Source organism: Bubalus bubalis, chromosome 15, assembly GCF_019923935.1.
Source record: "Bubalus bubalis isolate 160015118507 breed Murrah chromosome 15, NDDB_SH_1, whole genome shotgun sequence".
NCBI lineage: Eukaryota > Metazoa > Chordata > Mammalia > Artiodactyla > Bovidae > Bubalus > Bubalus bubalis.
In genome coordinates, this window is record NC_059171.1 from 7251224 (window position 1) to 7267461 (window position 16238).

At 37.8% G+C, this 16238-nt stretch overlaps 1 pseudogene; it reads right to left on the reverse strand.

Annotated features, from left to right (window-relative positions):
* Positions 1-1778: 1778 nt before the first annotated feature.
* Positions 1779-16238, reverse strand: part of LOC102390083 — a 34759-nt pseudogene continuing 20299 nt past the window's right edge.

The window sequence follows — 16238 nt, forward strand, 5'->3', positions numbered from 1 at the left end:
TGACTAGATGGACCTTTGTTGGCCAAATAATGTCTCTGCTTTTGAATATGCTATCTAAGTTGGCCATACCTTTCCTTTCAAGGAGTAAGCGTTTTTTAATTTCATGGCCGCAGTCACCATCTGCAGTGATTTTGGAGCCCCCAAAAATAAAGTCTGACACTGTTTCCACTGTTTCCCCACCTATTTCCCATGAAGTGATGGGATCAGATGCCATGATCTTAGTTTTCTGAATGTTGAGCTTTAAGCCAGCTTTTTCACTCTCTTCTTTCACTTTCATCAAGAGGCTTTTTAGTTCCTCTTCACTTTCTGCCATATCTGCATATAAGTGTCATATTGGTGTCATCTGCATATCTGAGGTTATTGATATTTCTCCTGACAATCTTGATTCCAGCTTGTGCTTCTTCCAGACCAACGTTTCTCATGATGTATTCTGCATATAAGTTAAATAAGCAGGGTAACAATATACAGCCTTGACGTACTCCTTTTCCTATTTGGAACCAGTCTGTTGTTCCATGTCCAGTTCTAACTGTTGCTTCCTGACCTGCATATAGGTTTCTCAAGAGGCAGGTCAGGTGGTCTGGTATTCCCATCTCTTTCAGAATTTCCCACAGTTGATTGTGATCCACACAGTCAAAGTCATAGTCAAGAAAGCAGAAATAGATGCTTTTCTGGAACTCTCTTGCTTTTATCATGATCTAGCAGATGTTGGCAATTTGATCTCTGGTTCCTCTGCCTTTTATAAAACCCGCTTGGACATCTGGAAGTTCATGGTTCATGTATTGCTGAAGCCTGCCTTGGAGAATTTTGAGCATTACTTTACTAGCATGTGAGATGAGTGCAATTGTGCAGTAGTTTGAGCATTCTTTGGCATTGCCTTTCTTTGGGATTGCAATGAAAACTGACCTTTTCCAGTCCTGTGGCCACTGCTGAGTTTTCCAAATTTGCTGGCATATTGAGTGCAGCACTTTCACAGCATCATCTTTCAGGATTTGAAATAGCTCAACTGGAATTCCATCACTTCCACTAGCTTTGTTCGTAGTGATGCTTTCTAAGGCCCACTTGACTTCACATTCCAGGGTGTCTGGCTATAGGCGAGTGATCACACCATCGTGATTATCTGGGTCGTGAAGATCTTTTTTGTACAGTTCTTCTGTGTATTCTTGCCACCTCTTCTTAATATCTTCTGCTTCTGTTAGGTCCATACCATTTCTGCCCTTTATCGAGCCCATCTTTGCATGAAATGTTCCCTTGTTATCTCTAATTTTCTTGAAGGGATCTCTAGTCTTTCCCATTCTGTTGCTTTCCTCTATTTCTTTGCATTGATCGCTGAGGAAGGCTTTCTTATCTCTTCTTGCTCCAAATCTAGAACATATGCTGGTATAAGCTGTGTTCCATCACAGTTAAGTGTGAAACTTTGCTTCAAAATATTGCTCACTGTTAATTTTTAGAAGATCCATCATAGGACCATAGGAGTAATTGGCAGTCAAATGACTGAGGAATACCAATTAGAGAACAAAGCCTTGGGTGCTCAAAGTATTTCTCTAAAAACTGTTGCATTCCCCATGATATTTAGGAAGAACACTATTAAGAGTGAGTGTGAGTGATAGTTGCTCAGTCCTGTCTGACTCTTTGCAACTCCATGGACTGTAGCCCACAAGGCTCCTTTGTCCATGGAATTCTCCAGGCAAGAATACTGGAGTGGGTTGCCATTTCCTTCTCCAGAGGATATTCCCCACCCAGGGAATTGAACACAAGTCTCTGGCATTGCAGGCGGATCCTTTACCATCTGAGCCACCAGGGAAGCCTACTATTAAGAGACATTTCTAAGTATAAAGACAGGTCAATTTAAACAGTATCAGCAGATACTTGCTTGACTCTATCATAGAATCTATAGACAATACATTAGAATATGTAATTAATCCATACACCTTTTCTAAAGGAATACCCAAGACAGAAGTAGCAATAAAGTTATAAATGACAATCATAAATCAGATGAAATATTTTAGATGAAGTTTACCTCTCTCGAAGAAATGGGGACTGGGCAACTGGTCAGAATAGAAATACAATGTGCTTTTAACTTTGCATGAAAAATAATGTTTAGTTCCATGTTGCTGAACATAGCTCTGTTTTTGCCAAATAAATCCTCTACTTTAAATTACTGTCCGAATGCTTTATTAAAACTCTGCCTCTGGCCTTTGTTTTGGAATCTGTAACTTTTGTTGCTTCCCTATTAGGCTTCCCTAGTAGCTCAGACAGTAAAGCATCTACTTGCAATACGGGAACCCAGGTTTAATCCCTGGGTCAGGATGGTCCCCTGGAGAAGGAAATGGCAGCCCACTGCAGTATTCTTGTCTGGAGAATTCCATGGACAGAGGAGCCTGATGGGCTACAGTCCACGGGGTCATAAAGAGTAAGACACGACTGAGCGCCTAACACACTCTTTTGTTGTCACCTCCTGATCGCTGTCCTCTGAAGATTCTACTTTTTTCCACGCTGTCGTCTGACACCTCAGTTGCCCTTGGAAGTTGCGATATCCTTCCTCTGGTCCATCTTGCTCTGACTGCTCCGTAGCCACAGAAAACTGCCAGCGCCGTGAATCATGCCACTCTTCCTGTACTTTGTTACTGGTGCAGTAGGGATGTCAAAGCAAACACCCTGTTTTCCTTTGAGAAGGACCATTCCCTTCACTTTGGAATCAATATCCTCACCCAGGAGCTCTTTAAGTTCTTTCCAAGCAGAACTAATGTTTGGCATTTCAATCACGCACTGCAGATCATGGTCACAAAGCCTGCATTTGAGTTGCTCAAGGAGTGCTGGTCTAACGACATGGCACCGGAGAAGTGGGTCAGGGCTGCTGCCCAGGTTTCCAGGGCTCCCTGCTCCCCAGTCAGGTTCTCGGCTGACTGCTCGAAGTGACCAATCCCAGCGGGAGGCACAGAGTTCAAGAGCCTGATGGCATCTTCGCTAGAAGCTTTTATTATATCTGTTTTAAAACGAACACCTATTCGCTTAAATGTAATTCCCACTTTTTGCTCCACTTGGGCTAACTGGTATTCTTCTTTGTGCTGGGAAAAGCAGATGCAAATCCCGGTCATTCCAACTCTACCTGTTCACCCAGAACGATGAACATAGGGACTCCACATCCTTTGGCGGAGAACTTTGAACAACCAGGTGAACCTCAGGGATGTCTAACCCACGCGCAGCAACATTGATTGGAACCCAAACTCCAAAATCACAGTTTCTAAAACCTTTCCTGGTGATTTTCCTTTGCTTCTGTGGATTGTCTCTGTGTAATGACTGGGCATCATATCTTACGGCCACATTCTGCGACAACTCCTGGGTTTCTTTCTTCATTTCACAAAATACGATAGTGTGCCCTTGAAAACCACTATCTCTAATAACTGCTGCCCTCCGAGTCCAGTGGCATTTGATAGCCAGATGCTCTACAGTTATTGCTGTTTTCTGTGTCTATTTACCAATCAGATCCATTTTTCATATGTAGATTTCATGTATTTCTTAGCAACATTACACAACCAATGGGAGCAAGTTGCAGAAAAAAGTAATGTTTTAGGTTGTCTTCTGAATCATTCTTGCATGCCATGGATAAAATCTCTTCCACTTAATCAGCAAAGCCCTTGTCCAACATTTGGTCAATCAATCCAGGACAACATGCTTAAGTTTGGTGAGATCTAGCTTGCCATTCTGCACGTGGTCTTTTTCTTAAGTTAATTTATTTTTTAATTGAAGGATACTTGCTTTAAAGGATTTTGTTGCTTTCTTTCAAACATCAACATGAATCAGCCGTAAGTATACATATGTCCCTCCCTCTTGAAACTCCCTCCTATTTCCCTCCCCATCCCACCCTTCTAGGTTGATGCAGAGCCCCTGTTTGAGTTTCCTGAGACATATAGCAAATTCCCATTGGCTATCTATTTTACATATGGTAATGTCAGTTTCTGTGATACTCTCTCCATACATCTCACCCTCTCCACCCCTCTCCCCATGTCCATAAGTCTGTTCTCTCTGTTTGTCTGTTTCTCCATTGGTGCCCTGCAAATAAATTCATCAATACCATCTTTCTAGATTCCATATATATGCATTAGTATATGATATTTATCTTTCTCTTTCTGACTTACTTCATTCTGTATAACAGGCTCTAGATTCATCCACATCATTAGAACTGACTCAAATGTGTTCCTTTTTAATGCTAAGTAATATTTCATTGTGTGTATGTACAACTTCAGTATCCATTCATCTGTCAGTGGACATCTAGGTTGCTTCTATGTTCTAGCTGTTGTAAATAGTGCTGAATAAGACCAGAAACTGTAAAACTCTTAGAGGAAAACATAGGCAGAACACTCAATGACATAAAGCAAGATCCTCTATGACCCACCTCCTAGAATAATGGAAGTAAAAAAATTAAACAACTGGGACCTAATTAAGCTTAAACGCTCTTGCATAGCAAAGGAAACTATAAACAAGGTGAAAAGACAGCCCTCAGAATGGGAGAAAATAATAGCAAATGAAAAAAACTTACAAAGGATTAATTTCCAAAATATACAAGCAGTTCATACAATTCAATACTAGAAAAACAAACAACTCAATCAAAAAGTGGGAAAAAGACCTAAACAGACATTTCTCCAAAGAAGACATACAGATGGCTAACAAACACTTGAAAAGATGCTCAACATTGCTCATTATTAGAAAAATGAAAATTAAAACTACAGTGAGATATCACCTCACATTGGCCAGAATGACTATCATCAAAAAGTCTACAAACAATGCTGGAGAGAGTGTAGAGGAAAGAGAACCCTCTTGCACTGTTGGCGGAAATATAAATTGATATCACCACTATGGAAGACAGTATGGAGATTCCCAAAAAAAAAAAAAGCTAGGAACAAAACCACCATATGACCCAGCAATCCCACTCCTAGGTCTACACCCTGCTGCTGCTAAGTTGCTTCAGTCGCGTCTGACTCTGTGCAACCCCATAGACGGCAGCCCACCAGGCTCCCCAACCCTGGGATTCTCCAGGCAAGAACACTGGAGTGGGTTGCCATTGCCTTCTCCAATACACCCTGAGGAAATCAAAATTGAAAAAGACACAGGCAGGTGATCTTTGATACGACCTGATGTCCCAATCAGGATATCAGTCCCATTCCTCATGCATTCAATTTGCCCTCTGTAGGATGTTCCACCATAAAAACAAGCTGTTGCCAGCTTTTTTGTGATGTCCTGAAGTCCCTGCTTACTTGACTTGCCAACCCCCTGTGGGTTCAAGAACCAACACCTGAGGGGCACGGCCTGTCTTCTGGTCTTGCAGTTCTCCCTGAAGTTTCTCAGTCAAAGGGAAAGCAAAGGAGAATGTCTTTCCAGTTTCTGCCCATGCCTGTGAAATCAAATCCTTTCCACTATAGGCTTGGTGAAATGTCTTTGCTTGTATGGGAAACAGGAAGGTCACTCCCTGGGCTTTGAGAAGTTTAATAGTTTCTTCAGATATGGGAAAATTAGGGAAAGCTCCTTTTTTTTGCTCCACAGTCATTTCCTGCTCTAACTCACTGTTTTCTTCACTGGTAGCTTCCTTGGATTTGGAGTCAGATCCAAAATCAGGGAACCTATTCTTGAAGCTGCAGTTTTTCTCTCCAGTTTCTTCATTTATTTCTTTTTCTTTCTTCATCTTTTTGGGCTTAGGTGCACCGACTTTTCCTCAGAAGGCTCTTAATTTTTTATAACTTTTTTGGTTTTAGGAGAAACAATTGTCTTTTCACAGGGCTCCTTCGATTTTTTTGAACTTTTGTTTTTAGGAGAAATAATGTCATCTTGAGATGGCCCTGCTTTCTTTTTAACCTTTTTAACTTTAGGGGAAATCATTTCTTCCTTTTCTTCTGCTGCCTCTTCAGTCTGATGAGATTTTGGCTTCTCTTTTTTACCTTGCCTCTCATTTTGCTTTCCCAGCATCTCCACTTTTTCCATGGCTGTGTCTGACACCAAGTCCACATCACTAAGAAGTTTTCTCTGCATCACTCAGCACAAGTGTACACCAAGTGGTCTTGTCTATCACATAGAGAGGAAGAGACACGGCCATTTTTGATTACAAGAAGAAGGCCAAGCCCATGACAATCCTAGATTTGATCCTAGAACAGAAAAGGGATGTGAATGAGACAGAGATAAAATTTGAATGAGAGTGAATTCTCGCACTGTTGCAAAAGTTCTAGGCCCCACAATAACCTGATCATCTGATCCCACAAAGGCACTGGGAGTCCCCAGGGAATCTGACTTTGAAGGACAGTGGGATTTGATTACAGAACTTCCACAAGACTAGGGGAAACAGAGATTCTTGGAGGGCACAAACAAAACTGTGTGTGTACCAGGACCCAGCAGAAAGGAGCAGTGACCCTGTAAGAGACCGAGTCAGACCTGCCTGCGAGTGTTTGAGGGTCTCCTGCAGAGGAGTGGGTCAGCAGTGGCCTGCTGCAGGGACAGGGTCACTGGCAGAAACAGTCCTGGGAGGTGAGGTTTGGCATAAGTCCTTTTGGAGGTCACTTTTAGACAACTGCATCTATAATAGCTTCAAAAAGATTAAAATGTAGCAAAGGAGATGAAAGATCTACACATTAAAAACTATAAAACCTTGATGAAAAAATTTAAGAAGACAAAAATAAAGGGAAAGATATTTCATGCTCATAGACTGAATAATTAATATTGCAAAAATTCCCATATTACTCAAAGCAATCTACAGATTCAATGAATTTCCTATAAAATTCCAAAGGCATTTTTCACATAAATAGAAAAAATAATCCTAAAATGTATATGGAGTCACAAAAAGCACTGAATATGTAAAAGGATCTTGAGCAAGAACAAAGTTGGAAGCACCATACTTCCAGATTTCAAATTATGTTAGAAACTAATAAAAAAGTATATTTCATAAAAACAGGCACATAAGCCAATGGGACAAATAAAAGACCTGGATAGAAGCCCACATATCTATGGACAACTAATCTTCTACAAGAGTCTCAAAAATACAATACAATGAGAGGAAAGGATAATCTCTTCAATAGATTGTTGGGAAAATTTGATATCCACATGCAGAAGAATGAAACTGGATACACAAAACCAACCAAAATCAGATTAAAACCTAAATCTATCATTTGAAACCACAAAATTCTGAGGGGGAGCGGGGGGAATATGAGGAAAGGGCTCCATGACACTGTTCTTGGCAATGACTTTTTGGATGTGACACACAAAGCCATATACAACAGAAGTAAAAACTAACAAATGGGGTTAGAGAAAAAAAATAAAAACCTTTTGCATGACAAAGGCAACAATCAGCAAAATGATAAGACAATGTACAGAATGGCAGAATATATCTGTAAACCACATGTCTAATAATTGATTTTATCCAAAATATATAAGGGATTCCAATAACTCATTAGCAAATAAACAAATAATCCAATTTTAAAAATGGAAAGAGGCCCTGAATAAATATTTCTCAAAAGAAGAGGTTAACAGATACATTAAAATGTGTTTAATATCATTAATCATCAGGAAAATGCAAATCAAATCCACAGGACCTATTGCTTCATAACTGTGAGAAAGATTATTATCAAACAAAAGATAACAAGTGTTTGGCAATCACGTGTTGAAAAATAAGGAGCCTTGGTACACTGTTGGTGGGAATGTAACTGGTACAGGCTTTATGGAAAACATATGGAGCTTTCCCAAAATAGTGAAAAACAGAACTACCATGTGATCCAGCAAGCCCACTTCTGGGCATTTATCCAAAGAAATTGAAATCAGGATACCTGTACTATCATATTCATTCTAGGACTATTCACAATTGCCAACATATGGAAACAATCTAATATCCATCAGTGAATAAATGGATAAATAAAATGTTATAACAGACACACATACATACACACAATGGAATATTACTCAGCCTTAAAAAATAGAAAATTCTGTGATTTGTGACAACTTGGATGGAACTGGAGGACATATGCTAAGTGAAATAAGACAGAAAAAAATAAAAACTGTATCATGTCACCTATACATGGAACCTAAAAAAGTCAAACTTCTGGAGGAAGAGAGTAGAATGGTGATTACCAGGGTCTGATAAGAGGAGGAAATGAAGAGACAGTGGTTAAACGGCACAAAGTTTCAGTTATGCCAGATAAGTAAATTCCAAAGATCTATTCTGCAGCATACTACTTACAGCTAATGATACTGTATTATAGATTTAAAATTTGCTAAGCCTGTAGATATTAAGTTCAGCTTGTAGATATTAAAAACTCCTCAGAACTACTAGAACTGATTTTAAAAAAAAAAAGGAAGGAAAGTAGCAGGATACAAGGTTAAAATACAGAAATCACTTGCATTTATTTATACTAACAATGAAATATCAGTAAAGGAAAGTAAAAAAGAAATCCATTTTAAAATCATATTTAAAGAAACTAATGACCTAAATGGGGAAAGAACTTGGAAAAAAAATCATGTATATGTATAACTGAATCACTTTGCTGTACACCTAAAACTAACATTTTATAAATAAATCAACTATAGTCCAATATAAAATAATATTTTTTTAAAATTTAAGCATTTAGTGATAAAGGTGACCAAGGAGGAGAAAGACTTATATGCTGAGAACTATAAAACACTGGTAAAGAAAACCGAAGCTGATTCAAAGAAATCAAAAGCTATCCCATGCTCTTGGATTACAAAATTAATATTGTTATAATAGCAATACTACCCAAAGCAATATACAGATTTCATGTGATCTACCATATTACCCAAGATATTTTTTCACAAAATTAGTACAGATAATCCTAAAATTTATATGTCTAGAATTGCCAAAAAAAAAAAAAACCCTGAAGAAAATAGAAAAAAAAGATATATAACCACCCCAGACTTCAGAAAGTACTGCAAAGTTACAGTAATCAAAACAACATGGCTTTGGCATAAAGATAGACATCTGGATCAATGAGACATCTCAATCAATGGGATAGAAAACAGAGCCCAGAATTAAACCCACAAGGCTACAGTCAATTAATCTTTGACAAGGGAGGCAAGAATATATTAAAACAGTAGAAGAAAAACAGTCTCTTTAGTAAGTGGTGCTGAATCAATGGAGTTAGAACACATGTTCATGCCATACACAAAAGTAAACTCAAAACGGCTTCAAATTTTTGAAAAAGACATGACACCATGAAACTTATATAAGGAAGCATAAGAAAAACATTTGTTAACATAAATCATGCCAATGTTTTCTTAGGTCAATCTCCCAAGGCAATAGAAATAAAAGCAAAAGTAGACAAGTGGGACCTATTCAAACTTAAAAGCTTTTTCACAGCAAAGAAACCAATACAATATTGTAAAATAATTAGCCTTGAATTAAAATAAATAAATTTAAAAAAAAACATAAAATGAAATGACAGCCTATGGACTAGGAAAAAGTAACTGTAAGTGATACAACTGACAAAGGACTTAATTCCCAAAGAATGTTAACAGCATGTAACTCTAATATCAGAAAAACACTCAATCCAATCAAACCATTCAGTTCAGTTCAGTTCAGCCACTCAGTCGTGTCTGACTCTTTGTGACCCCATGAATCGCAGCACGCCAGGCCTCCCTGTCCATCACCAACTTCCAGAGTTCACTCAACCTCACGTCCATCGAGTCATTGATGCCATCCAGCCATCTCATCCTCTGGCGTACCCTTCTCATCCTGCCCCCAATCCCTTCCAGCATCAGAGTCTTTTCCAATAAGTCAACTCTTCGCATGAGGTGGCCAAAGTACTGGAGTTTCAGCTGTAGCATCATTCCTTCCAGGGAACACTCAGGACCAATCTCCTTTAGAATGGACTAGTTGGATCTCCTTGCAGTCCAAGGGACTCTCAAGAGTCTTCTCCAATACCACAGTTCAAAAGCATCAATTCTTCGGTGCTCAGCTTTCTTCACAGTTAAACTATCATATCCATACATATGGAAAAACCATAGCTTTGACTAGACGGACCTTTGTTGGCAAAGTAATGTCTCTGCTTTTGAATATGCTATCTAGGTTGGTCATAACTTTCCTTCCAAGGAGTAAGCGTCTTTTAATTTCATGGCTGCAATCACCATCTGCAGTGATTTTGGAATCCAAAAAAATAAAGTCTGACACTGTTTCTACTGTTTCCCCACCTATTTGCCATGAAGTGATGGGACCAGATGCCATGATCTTCATTTTCTGAATGTTGAGCTTTAAGCCAACTTTTTCACTCTCCACTTTCATTTTCCTCAAGAGGCTTTTTAGTTCCTCTTCACTTTCTGCCATAAGGGTGGTGTCATCTGCATATCTGAGGTGATTGATATTTCTCCCGGCAATCTTGATTCCAGCTTGTGCTTCTTCCAGTCCACCGTTTCTCATTATGTACTGTGCATAAAAGTTAAATAAGGGTGACAATATAGAGCCTTGACATACTCCTTTTCCTATTTGGAACCAGTCTGTTGTTCCATGTCCAGTTCTAACTGTTGCTTCCTGACCTGCAGATAGGTTTCTCAAGAGGCAGGTCAGGTGGTCTGGCATTCCCATCTCTTTCAGAATTTTCCACAGTTTGTTGTGATCCACAGAGTCAAAGGCTTTGGCATAGTCAATAAAGCAGAAATAGATGTTTTTCTGGAACTCTCTTGCTTTTTCCATGATCAGCGGATGTTGTGTATTTGATCTCTGGTTCCTCTGCCTTTTATAAAACCAGCTTGAACATCTGGAAGTTCATGGTTCATGTATTGCTGAAGCCTGGCTTGGAGAATTTTGAGCATTACTTTACTAGTGTGTGAGATGATTGCAATTGTGCAGTAGTTTGAGCATTCTTTGGCATTGCCTTTCTTTGGGATTGCAATGAAAACTGACCTTTTCCAGTCCTGTGGCCACTGCTCAGTTTTCCAAATTTGCTGGCATACTGAGTGCAGCATTTTCACAGCATCATCTTTCAGGATTTAAAATAGCTCAACTGGAATTCCATCACCTCCACTAGCTTTGTTCGTAGTGATGCTTTCTAAGGCCCCCTTGACTTCACATTCCAAGATGTCTGGCTCTAGGTGAGTGATCACACTATCATGATTATCTTGGTTGTGAAGATCTTTTTCGTACAGTTCTTCTGTGTATTCTTGCCACATCTTCTTAATATCTCCTGATTATATTCTTTGCAGTGAAAGATGGAAAAGCTCTATACAGTCAGCAAAAACAAGACCGGGAGCTGACTGTGGCTCAGATCATGAACTCCTTATTGACAAATTCAGATTTAAATTGAAGAAAGTAAGAAAAACCACTAGACCATTCAGGTATGACCTAAATCAAATACCTTATGATTATACAGTGAAAGTGAGAAATAGATTTAAGGGACCAGATCTGATAGATAGAGTGCCTGATGAACTATGAATAGAGGTTCATGACATTTGTACAGGAGACAAGGATCAAGACCATCCCCATGGAAAAGAAATGCAAAAAAGCAAAATGGCTGTCTGAGGAGGCCTTACAAATAGCTGTGAAGAGAAGCAAAATGCAAAGGAGAAAAGGAAAGATATAAGCATCTGAATGCAGAGTTCCAAAGAATAGCAAAAAGAGATAAGAAAGCCTTCCTCAGCGATCAATGCAAAGAAATAGAGGAAAACAACAGAATGGGAAAGACTAGAGATCTCAAGAAATCAAACCATGGGCAGACCTAAATAGACATATTTTCCAAAAACACAGAGATAGCATATGAAAAGATGCTCAACATTGCTAGTTATTCGAAAAATGCAAATCAAAACCACAATTGGTATTTTCTCACACTAGTTAGAATGGCCATCGTTAAAAATTCCACAAAGAGAAAATACTAGAGAAAGTGTGGAGAAAAGGGAACCCTCCAACACTGTTGGTGGGAATGTAAATTGGTGCAGACACTGTGGAAAACTGTATGACAGTTCCTTATAAAACTTATAATAGATTTGCCATGTGATCTAGCAGTCTCACTCTTGGACATATATCTGGAGGAAGCTATAATTCAAGAAGATACATGCATCCTAATGATCACAGTGGCACTATTTACAATAGCAAACTATGGAAGCAACCTAAATGTCTATCAGCAGATGGATGTATAAGATATGGTACGTGTGCATCATGGAATACTACTCAGACGTAAAAAATAGTGAAAAATTGCCATGGGTGAACCTAGAGATTCTCACACTAAGTGAAGTAAGTCAGACAAAGACATGTACTATATGGCATCATTTATATGTGGACTCTAAAACACGACACAAACAAACTTATTTACAAAACAGAAACAGAGTCACAGACATGAAAAATAAGCATGGCTACCTAAGGGAAATGGGGTGGGGAAGGAATAAATTATGAGTCTGAGATTGCAAATATAAACTACTATGTATAAAATAAACAACAAAGTCCTACTGGATAGCTCAAAGAACTATGATCAGTACTCTGCTAACCATAGTGAAAAAGACTATGTAAACATATGGATATCTAAACAACTGTGCTATACACCGGAAACTAATGTACAGAACATTGTTAATCAACTATACTTCAATTAAAAAAAATATTCATTAGAGCCAAACAATTGTGGCATTTTATCCTGTATTTGTAACTTAAATGCTTTTATTTTTTTTCCTTTTTTTTTAACTTTACAATATTGTATTGGTTTTGCCACATATCAACGTATTAAACGCTTTTAAAACGTGTATTGAAAAATCTCTCAGTTCAGTTCAGTCCCTCAGTCATGTCCGACTCTTTGCAACCCCATGAACCACAGCCTGCCAGGCCTCCCTGTCCATCATCATCCCCCGGAGCTTCCTCATACTCATGTCAGAGAGTCAGTGATGCCATTCAACCATCTCATCCTATGTCGTCCCCTTCTCCTCCCACTTTCAATCTTTCCCAGTGGCAGGATCTTTACTAAGAGTTAAAGAATACGTTTATTTTTTTGTACTCAATTCCTTCACCTCTTCATTTCAATATTGCTAATGCTAAGTCACTTCAGTCGTGTCCAACTCTGTGCGACCCCATAGACGGCAGCCCACCAGGCTCCCCCGTCCCTGGGATTCTCCAGGCAAGAACACTGGAGTGGGTTGCCATTTCCTTCTCCATTTCAATATTAATGTTCCATAAAAGTCACCCATATAAACCACATAGTGCAGTAATTTTTAATGTTTGCAAATTGTACAGCAGCCATCACTGCTTTATAGTTTTAGAACATTTTCATCACCTTAAAATGATGGGTGGTTGTTCCTCATTCTCATCTACATGTCAATTCCAAGCACCCATTATCTACTTTCTCTTAAGATTTGTCTATTCTGGATATTTTATATAGATAAAATCATAAAATATGTGATGTTTTATGAATAGCTTATCATAATGCTTCACTTAGCATAATGTTTTTAAGAACCATCCATGTTGTAGCATTTTGACATTTCATTTCCTTTCATGATAGAATAATATTCCATTGTATGGATATATCATATTTTACTTATCCAGTCATCAGTTGGTGGACATTTGGATTACCTTTTAGTGTTATTAATAATTTTGCTATGAACATTGTTCAAGTTTTTGTATAGAGATATATCATTTTTTCTCTTGGCATTATACCTAAGGATGAGATTTCTGGTCCTATGATAATTCTGCTTAACATTTTGAGGAACTTCAACTATATTTGCCAAAGAAACATAATTTTACATTCCACCACCAAGGTAAGAGCTTTCCACAACCACACCTAAATGTATTACTTTTTATTATCATGGCATTCTAATAGGTTAGGTAGTGATATCTTACTGTGGTTTTGATTTGCATTTTGCTATTAACTAATGATGCTGACTATATTTTTATATTCTTATTGTCTATTTTTATCAGCTTTGAAGAAATGTTTGCTCACCCATTTCTAATTGGGCTATTTATCTTTTATTAGTGTGTCGCATGTATTCTTTATATAATCTGGATACAAGCTCACTGTTACATATTATTAGCTGTTAAACATAATTCTTCTCTAAAGAGATGTTAAAGCCCTAACACTCAGCACCTCGGAATAGGATCTTACTGGTAAATAGCATTGTTGAATACACAATTGATTAAATTGATATGATATCATACTGGAATAGAATGGGCCTTTAAACCAAAATGACTGATACCCATATAAGATGATGGCCATTTCAGACGCTGAAACAAATACCTAAAAATGTTTAAGTGACTATGAAATTGTGTAATGGGTAGAGGCTGGAAGAGCTTTGAGACACATAATATAAAAGTCTAGACTGTCTTGAAGACTGCTTGTATAAATACTGATAATAGAGGTAATTCTTGTAAAAGCTTAGAAAGAAAAAGAATTTTATAGAAAACTTCTATCTTCTTAGAAAATACATATGTTAAGACATACTTGTCTGTGGTTCTGTGTGCATGTGTGCCCACATGCTTATTATTAATTGTCCAATATCTCCCTGATACTGAGGTATAAAATATGGCATATGTATCAAATTATCTTTCTAAAGTAAAACATAAAATTTAAATTCTCAAATACACCTGCACCTAACAATTTCAGATAAGACATGTACTTAGGTTGAATGTGTTTAGATCTTACAGCCTAGAATTTATGTGTACACACACTTACAGTCACACATTTACAAACACACATATACACACACAGTTGTGCACAGGTCCTAGAAAATCTCTTCATATGTGATTAGGAATCATAAAAGAATACTTGTGATAACATTTTTAAGTGACAAAATATTTAAACAAGTAGATATTTGAGACAGCAGCACCTTATAAAGCAATAAATATGTTTGAATTAGAGCTATATGTGACTATGTAAGTGTTCTTCAAACTTAAGTTTGAGAAATAAGCCAAATTATAAATGGAAACACACTGTATGACATTTAATATAAGGTACAAGCACATGAAAAGCTGGCCTATGTATCATTTATAAACATGATCATATGGAGTAAAAGTATAAATAAATTTAGGTTCAGTCGAGTGAGGAAGAGGAAAGCAAAGGTTAAGAGTTAAAGAGAAGTATCAGTTCAGTTCAGTTCAGTTGCTCAGTCATGTCCAACTCTTTGCGACCCCATGAATCGCAGCACGCCAGGCCTCCCTGTCCATCACCAACTCCCGGAGTTCACTGAGACTCACGTCCATCAAGTCCATGATGCCATCCAGCCATCTCATCCTCTGTCGTCCCCTTCTCCTCCTGCCCCCAATCCCTTCCAGCATCAGAGTCTTTTCCAATGAGTCAAGTCTTCTCATGAGGTGGCCAAAGTACTGGAGAAGTATAGACGGGAGCTTTAATTTTATGACTGGTTCCCAAATGTTTATCAAATTAATATCTGTGTTGGATGAGGCTAGTTTCCACAAAAATCTAATCTTTTCCTTCACAGAGTAAAATTTCAGCCAGGATTATATGGAGACTACATTCCGCCAAATTCCAAGCAGTAAGCTGTAGCTATGTGACTAAAGTCAATAGTCAATAAAATGATTTCCAGGTCAAACCACTAACAGAGAGGGTATGCTTTATCCACGATCCGCACCTCCTTTCTTTTACAATGGGCTCCAACCAGCACAGGCCATTGGCCCAGCTTCAGACATGGTGGAGACAAAAACAGGAACGGATTTTAGAACCTTCTGAAGGGTTCTAAGCCAGAACTATCTGCCAACTTGTAATAGCTCCTTTGTAATAGTAATAGAAGAGGGATACCCAAACTTCTATCATTTATATCAGTTGTTTGTGCATCTATACAACATTTCTTTATGTTTACCCTGACTAAAACAATGTCTATATATTTTATATGTCTAAACTGTTCTATAATATAAAATGACAAAAGTGTGGCACATATGGTATTCTACTATTTCTAATTTTCTTGCAATGTATTATATTTTAAAATGGCCTTAAGAATCAAACTTTATCAAAGGAACACATAAGAAAATATTATGTTTGTACTGTATACATAATTTTTATATATAATTATGTAAGTGATTAAAGTTTTATTAATTAGTTGCCAAGGTAAAAAAGCAATTAACTCTGTTAGAAAGATGAGTTCTTATTTCTAACTCATACTCTGTTTCTCTCCTTCATTAATCTTTCAGCAAATTGATAGACAGATATAATTCAGTGAGTTAAACTGAACATGACTGCTCTTTGTTAAAGATAAATGCTAATAAAGCTTTGAAATATGTCTCCAACAAGTAAACGTACTTCCATTGGACAATGCAATTTATTCCACTTTTT